The 12,157-nt window shown below is 41.6% G+C and overlaps 1 long non-coding RNA gene across 1 annotated transcript; it reads right to left on the bottom strand.

Annotated features, from left to right (window-relative positions):
• On the bottom strand, nucleotides 365-1,606 carry LOC110430786. Its single transcript, XR_002448149.1, has 3 exons — nucleotides 1,346-1,606; nucleotides 1,201-1,270; nucleotides 365-466 (listed from the first exon to the last, which is right to left on the bottom strand). It is a non-coding gene; the product is annotated as an uncharacterized LOC110430786 (long non-coding RNA).

Genomic DNA, 12,157 nt, shown 5'->3' on the forward strand with positions numbered 1-12,157 from the left:
CTTTCAAAAGTTCATCTAATATGTTAGGGCCGCAAGGTTTCATTCGCGAGCAGATATAGATACCCCCTTCCGAATGGCACAATGACGCGCAGCCTATACACATAGGGACAGGGACTCGCACTATACTTGTGTCAGTTCAGCTCCTCTAGCGTCCTTTCGGGTAACCGCTAACAAGCTAGAAAATGTCTCCATACTGAGCTAAAGCCAGAGCCATTATAGCCCTCATGGTTGCACTGTTGTCCCGGGTGATCACATACAGATAAATCATCAAGTTGCTAAAAAGTCACTTTTATTATTTATTACTTAACATTAATCTAGTCACAGGATCATGGTCATAGAAATAAAATCCAAATTACTATACTTGCCTTGATCCAAATGCTCTTGTTGATCCTGCTGGTCTTACTAGTTGCCAAGGCTTTGATCTTGATCACTGAAGCACTCCGGTTCACCAAGGATTGCTCATCGTCTAATCTCGATCATCGATCACACAACCAATCGAAGAAAACATACACGAAGCAAACAAGGCTACAATTAGAACAGTACACCAATCATATGAAAACAGTACGAAAAGTTTATAAAATAATTCTACGCATCGCTACGAACTCACAAACGTAAAGATCACGAAAATCAGAGCTAAAACGGAGGAGATATGAATTTTCCAAGATTTCCTATAGAAAAATAATTAATTAAATAAGGTTACGAAAATAAAAGGTTTCAAACTGAGTAAACAATTTTACTAACATGTAGAGCTCATGAAAAGGAACCTAACGCAATTTGAATGGGTCAAAACGGAGTTAAAATGAACATTTTATGGCCAAAAGAAACTCAGTGGCAGTTTGGTAATTACTGAAAACGTATTTTGGAATCAAGCCAGCAGACTTTACGTCTTCAAAGTCAGAAGGCGTATTTCAGTCTGTACGTATTGGACCGCGGGTTTTATAATAAAAACGCCAGGGGTTCTTTAACAAAATTTCAGGCCGAAAGGGTATCGGCCGATTTGAGCCGCTGGATCTGAGATTGATGGCACAGATTAGATCAAAGGAGAGAGGAGGGCGATTTCCAGCTGGCTACAGGAACCCCGGCCGGTGGCGCCATGGCCGGAGGGCCTTGCTCCTCGCCGGAGTTGGCGTTCTTGCGATTCTAGGCGCCTAAAAACAAAATAAAAATACCAAGAGGTCGAGTAGGAGGAGGCGAGTTCACCTGAGCCCTCAACGCGACCAGAGAGACCTCGGATAACGCGGGCCACGCGAATTGGCGGACGGGAGACCTCCTGCACACCAAGGTCATGTTAGCGAGCAACTAGAGCCAGGGATAAAGAAGAAAAGGGGCTTTGAACCTTCGTTACCTAGTTGCGAAACTTGACCACCACTCAGTTTCGGCTTAACAGAGGAGAACCACAAACCCCCACGGCGGCGGAAGGGATCTGCTTGACTGCAATGTCCGATAGGCTCGCAGGGCGGATTTTAGGGCACCAAACGGCTTGAGATGGAAACGGGATCAAGGATGAGCACCCCATCTCCTTATAAGGACGCCTTACGCAAGTTGAAAGCGGTGAATCTCGTGCAAATCGGGATTTGGTGCCATCGGAGTTGAGTCTGGCTCAAGAACGGTAGGTGGAAGACGGCTGCTCAGTGGGCCCCACCTGTCGATCACTAAGTACGCGGGGCCGAGCTGTCAGCCTGAGAAGAGTGGGGGGAAAAGGCACGCCCTATCTGGGCCGGCTGCTAGCTGGGCCGCGGTGTGGAGAGGGAGCCCAGGCGCGTGCTGCTGGTCTGCGGGGTGGGAAGGGGAGCTGGGCCTCTGGCTGCTGGGCCAACAGGGCCGAGGGGGAAGGGGTTGGGCTGCGGGGAGAGGGAGGGGTTTTGTCTTTTCTTTTGTTTCTTTTCTTCTACTTTTTGTTTTTTTTTCAAAGCCATTTCAAAAACAAGTTTGAAAATCATTTTTTAAAACAGTTTGACTTTCTTTGAACTTTAATTAAGTCCACACAATTCAATAAAACAAATGCTCCAAAAATGAATGCACAATCATATTGCTAAATCCTATAATAAATTTTAATTTAATGAATATTATTATTTTCCCTATATTTCATGAGCACAAAACACAAAATTAAATCAAATTCTTCTATTTTAAAAACTTGGAAATTTTTGGGTGTTACAATTCTACTAGCACATAGCACATTCAACTATCTTGTCATATAAAGTGTCCACATTAGCATCCACTAACACATCAAATTAACACATACCATTATGCCTTCATTCAAGCTATTCACATTAGCAAACATATCATTTATTAACATATATTACTGCATTACTAATATGTACATCTTCTAATTCTTAGTGATTAACATTCTAACCTATTTATATTCCTTCTTCATACCCGCGGCAACGCGCGCTGCGGGGAATCCTCCTAATTTGTTATGTACTAGGTCCAAATCATAGAACGTGTCCATTCTTTCAAAACATCTGCTCTTCTTGGCACCTTTGCAGTGCATGTTTCCATGTCTCATTAGAGCATAAGTATTTCAATGTCATTGCATCTTCACTGAGTCATGTACATTAGTATCATGAAACTATAAACTATCACCTATGTCAACTGTAATCAAATAATGACAGCCCTATCTTATGAAAGAATGTGATTTGTTGCAAGCTTTTTTTTCTAGAAACATGCATGGCAATTGGCCATGCGATCTTGCACTTGACTCCCGACATAGATTGACATCCACTCCACAGAAAAGCACAACGCCTCTTGTCTATCTCACCAATCCCCCAGGCCGAGAGGCAGCACGAGATCGAGATATGCACTGGTATGGCTAATAGGGTGGACTGCGTTAGTGTAGTGCGTTCAGCTGCATTCAACATGCATGCCTTCCATGTGGGTATCTTGGATGCCACCTGGTCGACCAGTCGTTGCTCATCAGCCCAACGCAGCCACAACAGTGAAAGTGGGGTGTCGAGGTAGGTGCACGGCAAGGGCTGTAGCTGGCAAGGGAAAACCTGCTACATGGCTGCTAAGTCTTCTTCAGAGCAACAGATGGGGCTGATCTGACATTTGTCTAGATTACTTTGCGGACCTGGCGCTCCTACGAACAAGTGCAAAATTTCTTTGATGCAAATGAAATCCTCTGGGCTGGGTGAGAGGTGATGGATTATGAGGACGCTACGCTAGCTAGGAAACAAAAATTTCGACCTCATAAAACAGGATCAACAGAATACCACTAGAAGTGCAGGTGCAGCGGAAGCGACTCGGTGTAGTCGTGCGTGTAGTTGCAGTGCCATGCAGTTGTGTGGTCGTGCACCATGCCAATCTCTCTCCCGTGTTTCGTCCTTGTGCTCCAGATGTAGCACCTCCGAGGTATCCCACACGTGCGAGGAAGAAGCGTTGCGCCTCTGGATTACTAGGTTCGCGAGGAGCAAAAGGTGCGAGCGTGGGTGAGCGGCGGCGGATGTCTGATGGCGTGAGATTAACCCTGGCCATGCCCCCTCCCTCTCTTATATAGGCATCCTCCAATCAGCCTCGAGTCGGAGGCCCAATTAGAAACCCTAAGCCTTGTCTAATTCGGGTCCAACCCGAATTAGGTTTCTAGCCCCTTAAGCTTGCGACCCTATGGGTTCACGTGCATATAGACATGGGCCGAGTACTCCTACTCACCCAATAGTTGATAGCATCCTCTAGCAAGGCGTGACAACTCCTATACGTACGCAAAGATCATATCAGACGAACTACTACATACATATACATGTTATTCCCTTGCCACACGATATTTGGTCCAACTCGTGGGTTAACACTTAACCCAAGTACGGCCATGCATTTGTTGATCCAATCACTCGAGTGATCCAGTGATATCTCTCTCACATAGAGAGGGGCAAGTTCCATCTTGATCATCTATGTCTCACAGCATGTTCCCCGGTAAACCCAAAGACCACCTTTATAAGTGTTGACGGTCCTTAAGTACCAAATTTAATCATCAAATAAATAAAGAAAAGGATCCAAATGCAACCAACATCCAGACTTAGGGTTTTATCTGATAGAATTCCACGAGTTTTGCTATTTGTCTATTTCTGCAAGGGTTTATCAAGAAATATGGAGGAAAGGCCCACACGTCGGCTTTACATAGAGATATTAACGTGTGCAGCAATTTTCTATCATCTAGAAGACTCCAGAAGCCACGGGAACGAACGGGAGGTCGAGCGGGCCCGGGGGTAGGGCGCCCGCCCTCCTCCCTAGGGTGCCCGCCCTGTTGTCTCGGCCAATGAGGTCCCGCCTCACAGATTATGCTCCACCAACCTAAGGGATTAAGGAAAACCGTGCGATTAATGTGATTTGATCCGATGGCCCATGTTCATTTGAAAGGGCTATATAAGCAGGCCCCCTGGCCCCTGGAGGAGGCATTCTCATTCTCAAACCCTAATTCATTCATTCATCTAAGGAGCAGAGTCTCTGATCAAGCCCTAGAGCCACCACATCAACTAGATCTCTAGTTTAGCATAGCTACATAGGATTAGAACTAAAAGGAGTCAATCTTCGATTGGTTTTCGGATCTGTCAAGAGGATTCTTGGTAATTCCTCTACTGTTCTTCATTTGTTCATCATTGTTCTTCAATATTATGAATATCACTTTGTTCTGTTTCAATATATTGATTATGATTTTGCTCTACTTGTTTATATTTGCAATTATATCATTCTTAGTTTATCATGGTTATATACATGGCTTAGTTAGATTGGAATTATATACATGTTTAGGATCATATAGTGTTTATCTATCGGGTCCATGGGTAAATGATAAGTATTGTGTAGGTGTGGTGCCTATACCGTATTTATCTACGATTGTACCCTATATGTCGGATCGCGGGGTAGTTCGCGGTGGTGACAGCTCCGTTGATTCTTATATAGTCCCCCTCCCGTGTATAGGGCAGGCAGAGCAACATTATTACAGAGAAGTGATTACTATGTTTCTCATCTTCCTTGATAATATCACTATGCATGGACGTAGTCCTGTCTCGCAATGATTGCCAACTATAATTGCACTAACTATGATATGCTAGACTTTAAAGTTAAGAATAACTTAGGAAATATTCTTGTAGTTCATCCTAATCCCATGCTAATGACTTGCTAGAATATCTGTTGAGGTGCTTATCATTATCATATGTGGCTAGTTATGTTGATCAGATTAGTTATCTTTGTCACCATTCATACTTTATCTATATTTTATGTGACATTTATCCCTGTATATGTAAGAGATAGATGAATGCTCTCTATTACACATGCAATGATACTCAGTTTCATACTTCATTCCATAATCAACATTGGTGTTAGTAATCCCTTCCTAGTGGTAAAAATATAAATAACGATACCTGGAATACTTCCTGGTTAAAATGCTACATTGGTATTAATCTGTGCGCTTGCAGATCCCTTTTATTATTTATTCAGAAGAGCAATTGCATATTTCAATACCGCGTCTCTCATGTCATGCTGGGGATGACAACTTGACTTAAGTGGCATGAGGGATAGGTTCGGCATTTTTGGCGCTGTTATGAGAAATAGAAAACTAAGTCTACTTTTGGTAATGATATTAAGAATGCCCAACAATAACTACAGTGTAACGGAGTAGCGTTTAATAGTTCCTAAGTAGGTCGTTTCACATCTTGATAACATATGACAATCTCAGGTCTAAGGACATAATGTACATGATGTATAAAGAGATAATAAGAACATCTCATGTTGGGTCAGTCCATCCCCTTGTCATACATGTGCCCACATTATTAGTTTGACATGTCTATGTCTATGACTTGTGAAACAAAGCCATCAACTAATACATGTGCTAATCTAATATTCATGTGTATCCTCACATGAACTCTGACTAGGGATAACTTTAGAATAACCATACAAGTAAAAGAGTTTCACAAACAATTCACATAATTGTTAATCAGTATAAGTTTATCTATAATGGATATTCACTGAACTCATAATATATGTCATGGATACAACTGTAATATCATCATCTCTATGATTACCTCTAGGACATATTCTCAACAGTCTCCCACTTGCACTAGAGTTAATCTCTAAGATATCTAATACCCATAGACCTCAAGTGTGCCTCATGCTTAGGCTGTGGAAGAGCCTTTGTCAAAGGATCTACAATATTCAAATCCGTATGTATCTTGCACATCTTAATTTCACCTCGCCTAACAAACTCTCGAATGAGGTGAAACTTCCGTAGCACATGTTTATTCTTCTGGTGATTCCGGCTCCTTAGCCTGTGCAATCGCCCCATTATTGTCACAATGTAGATTCCATGGGCTCGATGCATTCGGAAACACACCAAGCTCAATGAGGAACCTCCTAATCCAAACACCTTCCTTTGCAGTTTCGGAAGCTACGATGTACTCGGCCTCTATTGTAGAATTGGTCACTGTCGCCTGCTTGGAACTTTTTCAGCTTACTGCACCACCATTTATCGTGAACACAAAACCTGATTGAGATTGTGAATCATCTATGTCAGTTTGGAAGCTAGCATCAGTGTAACCATTTACAACGAGCTCCCCCTCACCTCCATAGATTAGGAACACATCTTTAGTCCTTCTCAAGTACTTAAGAATGGTTTTAACAAGTCTCCAGTGACTTTCACCTGGATTATTCTAGTACCTGTTTGCAACACTTAGAGCATATGAGACATCTGGGCGAGTACATATCATGGCATACATGATGGAACCAATTGCCGAAGCGTATGGAACCTTACTCATGTGTTTGCTCTCTTCATCTGATGAAGGACACTGCTTATCGCAAAAGCGTGTACCATGTGACATAGGCAAGAACCCTCTTTTAGATTATTCCATGTTGAACCGTTTCAACACCTTGTCTATGTATGTATCTTGGCTTAATCCTATTAGCCTTTTGGACCTATCTCTATAGATCTTAATGCCCAAAATGTATGTTGCTTCTCCTAAATCCTTCATGGAAAAACTATTATTCAGTGAAGTCTTTACTGATTGCAACATTGGAATGTCACTCCTAATGAATAATATGTCATCCACATATAAGATTAGAAATACAATAGCGCTCCCACTTTTCTTCTTATAAACACAAGGTTTTTCTTTATTCTGACGAAAGCCAAAACCTTTGACCACTTTATCAAAACGAATATTCCAACTCCGAGATGCTTGCTTTAATCCATAAATGGATTTCTTAAGCTTGCATATTTTTCTAGCATTATTAGGATCAACAAAACCTTCGAGCTATATCATATACACGTCCTCTTCCAAATTTCCATTTAGAAAGGTTGTTTTAACATCCATCTGTCATATCTCATAATCAAAATATGCAGCGATTGCTAGAATGATCCAGATAGATTTAAGCATCGCTACTGGCGAGAAAGTCTCGTCGTAGTCAATTCCCTGAACTTGCCTAAAACCCTTTGCAACAAGTCGAGCTTTATAGACGTGAATATTTACATCCATATCCTTTTTCTTTTTATGGATACATTTGCACTCTATGGGTCTAACCCCATCAGGCGGATCAACCAAGTTCCAAACTTGATTGTCTCCCATGTAATCTATCTTGGATCTCATGGCACTTTGCCATTTCTCGGAATCTAGGTCCATCATTGCTTCTACATAATTTGCAGGTTTGTCATCGTCTAACAATAACAATTCCCCACGCAATTCGAGAAGTCTTGCTGATCTTCGTGGTTGTGGTGGTGTTTCTACTACCACGGGCGTCTCAACTTGTTCTGCTATGTTAGCATCGCTCGTAGAGTCATTCCCAACTGGTTCATGTAGCAACAAAGTTCGAACAAAGTTAGGTCCGACTGGCTCATCATAGATCGAACCATGTCCAACAAAGTTCGATTACGTCGCTCGGACACGTCATTCCTCTGAGGCGTTCCAGGTGGCGTAAGTTGTGGAACGATTCCACAACTCTTTAGATGACTGCTAAATTCATGACTCAAATATTCACCTCCATAATCAAATTGCAAAGCCTTAATTTTCTGGCCACGTTGATTCTCTACTTCATTCTGAAATTCTTTGAACTTTTCAAATGTTTCAGACTTATGTTTCATTAAGTAGACATATCCATATCTACTAAAATCATCAGTAAAAGTTATGAAGTATGTGGAGTTTTAGAAAGACACAATATGAGTAGCAAGGATTAGCAATATTCGAATACAGATTTAGCTAAGTTCAATAAGTATCCAAAGGACAAATCACAATTTTCTGGCTAAAACGTGTCTAGACGTAGCGCGACAACCTGAAACAAAAGATGTAGTGCAGATTTTTTTCCTTTTACTTGATTTTGCCCGAAATTTTCCAAAAGGCACTAGTAGAAATCATTTTTTTATTTTTTCACTATTTTTTTATATTTTTCTCTGAACAAGGATGACAAAAGATGGAACCACAAAAATTGATACATACAACTGAGGTCGCATGTGGTCTACAGAAATTCAGCAAGTTCTCTCAAAAGCGTGTAAAACCCTTGATAATTTTTTTTTATTTTCCTGAATTTTTTTTGGCAATTTTATTGAGACCGAACAGGGCTTCGCTCAGTTCGGGTTGGGTCCAAATAATGTAAAGAAGCTGCTGTAAAAATTTCAGATTTTTCTGATAAACGGCAAAAAGTTATGTCTGTTTTACCGAAGGTATCTCAAGTTATGTTTTTGGAAGGCACAACACGACGACAGCGGTAGTTAGAGCAAAGCGTCCTTAAACTCAACATCGATCACAGGATGAATCGTCCCTATGACTAACAACAATAGCTAACCGCATGATGATGTAAAGAGGGCTGCCAGACAGGCAAAATAACAACGGCTGGCAACCTATCTAGGGTTAGCGCGGCGGCGAGAGATCACATAAGGCGGCGGCGACGTCCCCTTTCCAACGAGTCCAAAATCACTCTGTTTCGATGTCGTATGAAGAAGTTATGATCGAAACACTGACGACGTGTCTGCTGAAAGTAACGTTGTAGCTGAGTTAGAGATGAATTGCAACTTGAGAGAAAAACTATAGTGTCGACGTGTCATGACGATGTCCTCATCAGCTGCGGTGGCCGGCGGCTGGTGAGCGGGAGCGGGAAGTGAGTCCCTCCACTCGCACTGCTTTGAGCCTTGTTGCAAGCTGCAAGGGAAAAACATTAGGCCATATTCGCCATACTATTGTTCTGTTTCTATGGATAAGAAATCCTACATACATAACTCAAAAATGAGCAAAATTGGAAATCGTATTTGGCATCTACGTTTATGGTTTTATAAAAGAAAAAAAATCAATGTAGTAAAGCCAGTAGCCCCGTAATAACTTCAAAACGGTTCTTAGCTCTGATGCTTTATATAAACTCGATTGTGGGGATGGCAATGGACAATGGTAACATGGGGTTCTGAGAAGCCGAGGTCACCTGACTTACGAAGGAACTAAACATGGCGAGCATCCTCAACCGTTTTGCATAATTGGTTTGGCAAATAAGAAAGTTTGCCAAGTCTTAAAGAAATATAGCAATGGTGAAAAGAGGCAATCTTTAATGGTTTGGCATTAATCACTTGGCAAAAAAGAAAATTATGGACACACACAATTTTTTTGCCGAGCTTTTCGCCTCCCCGCGCGTCAGGTGAATGTTCGCGGCAAATTTATTTCCGCCGAGGCGCTGAGGTCGCAGCGTTTGTGCATAGCCGCTCGGAGTTTGGCGGCTCGAGTCTTTGCCGGCAAAAACGATCTGAAGGGCATCGATGGAGTACCTGGCGTTGATGGAAGATCGATAGGCAAAAACACAAATAATTGGGAAGGCATCGATGGAGTACGTGGCGTTGATGGAAGACTGATGGACAGTTCGCAGGAAAGTCTGGCGGCGGGATGTCGCCAAACTCACGCGACCTCAACCCGTAGCCGCGTGCGGACTTCACGTCAATTTCCCAATGTCAAGTGTGAACAGGCTTGGCATATATGCCAATACTTCCCCTCTTTTTGCCAAGTTAACAAAATTACAAAGTCCAAATGCCAAACTGTTGGATAGGTATTTTTAAAACTTTTTTTTGTAAATACATGAATGCAAAGTCTATTTACAAAACAGTTGGAGATACTCTAAGTTGGTGAAGGACCACATCCCACTAGTGTTTGCAACCTCATTCCTCCCGAAGCACAAGGACGGCTGTTGCAAAAGCAATTCCTACTTTCCCGTACACGGGACATCCTTTAATACTGCGTAATAAATTAAAGTTGCAGTTGACTTTCGCTCTACAGTGACCATTCATTCTCATATCTCAATATCTCATGAAGCATGCATTGTGCAAGCAAACCAGGACAGCGGACGACTAATTGCAACCATTTCATAGGACTATACGGAGGCAATGAGCTGAGTTCGGTCTAGCGTGTGTGGGCACGGTGCCAATTCAAAATGATGATTATATATATTTAAAAAAAGCTGTTTCTTAGTATGTTTGTTGTGAGCTTTCATCGAGCCCGACAGTGCAGGTATACAGTACAGTCGGGCGTTGGGCTCCCGGTCCTCCCGGAGCTGATCGATTTGATTGCAACCGAAACCGGCCGATGATTCGACGCTATCGATGACCATATCGACTGCTCCCTCTGTCAAAAAAAATTGTCATTTTAAATTTTTAGATATCTTGTTTGCCGTCTTATTTAGATTTTTTGTCTAAATATTATCTATTTTATTATCAAGTACACTTTAATAATTATTGTCACTCCTTTTTAAAAGGAGGGAGTAGACAATGACATATGATTCGGTCTTGTTGGGTGATGCGGGTCCATCGGCTGGACGGTGAGTAGGAGCTCATGTTAGCGTTGAAACTGAAGGACAACTGTTTGTTTTGCTATCAATTGGTATGCGTGACCTTTTCAATCGGACACACAAAAAAAATTGATGTATTCCAACCGAACTACCAGCTCCATCCAAAAAAATACAATTTTAGATGCATTCTTGTTAAAGTTTGGCCAAATGTATATATGAAATATTAATAATCTTTATATATTAAATAGATATACAATGAAAACATACTCGATGAATCTAATAATATTTATTTTATATCATAAATATAAATTCTTTTACTTAGCCAATTTAATTTTTTTTAAACTTAGTGTTGTTTTAATATTGTTTTTTTTCTTTTTGAACAGAGGAATATTGCTGGGTGTACTGCTCCATTCATGGCGACAAAACTTTGTAAGAAAAGATGCGCCCTGTTGGTTGCATGGTTAGGTAATGGTGGTAGGAGTAGGATTATGCACTCATCAACACGTAGTACGTACTGTAGCCCAATAGCAAGCCTCGACGGCACGGATCGATCTCTTTTTCGTTTCGTGTTTCAACTCAAGTAGACGACAAGGTTTGGTGCACGTACAGTGCTCGTCCAGTCGTCGTCCTGCGGCTTCGATGGAGGACTTGCCACCCGACTGGGCATGCACGCGGTTGGATCAAAATCCGGTGGCCAGGCCACACGAGCCAAGGAGATGCGGCAAATCAGCGACACTCGAATCAAGCGGACACGAGGAATAGCCACCGAAACACGTTTAACTGCTTTAAAGGCTGCTCCGTGCAAGCGAGCATCTATGGCGGGCGAGACGATCAGATCGAGCAATCTGCCGGCCGGCGCCGCTTGCACCTGCCGGCGCCTAGACGATCCTACTACTACCCTAACCGTGTTCGGTTGTGCTTTTATCAGTCAAATCTATCTATTATTAAACAGTGTTTTTTTATAATAAATTATCAAATAATACTATATATTATGACTTCTTAGCTAAACGAACAGATAGATATGATTAGGATGTCAATAGACTAGCACTATTTTTCGTCGTTGCTCCCCCATCATATTTTTGTGTTTGTTGAGGATGTCAATAGACTAGCACTATTTTTTGCCGTTGCTCCCCCATCGTATTTTTTGTGTTTGTTGAGCCTAGGCACACACGGTTGCTAACCTCTCGTCATCCTATATTTTAGAGAAAATTCACTGTATGATGTTATGTAACACCCTAAAAATTGTTCCTTTGGAAATAGAGCTAAATTAATTTAAATTTTGCATATTTGTGCTCATGAAAATATAGGAGAAATAATATTTTCCTTTAAAATAAAAATTATTATAGGACTTAGCAAAATTGTGTGTAAATCATGCTGGTGCATTTTATTTTTGAGATGAGTGATTTTGACCAAAATCTGAAAATATTTC

The sequence above is a fragment of the Sorghum bicolor genome, chromosome 10, assembly GCF_000003195.3.
Source record: "Sorghum bicolor cultivar BTx623 chromosome 10, Sorghum_bicolor_NCBIv3, whole genome shotgun sequence".
NCBI classification, from domain to species: Eukaryota; Viridiplantae; Streptophyta; class Magnoliopsida; order Poales; family Poaceae; genus Sorghum; species Sorghum bicolor.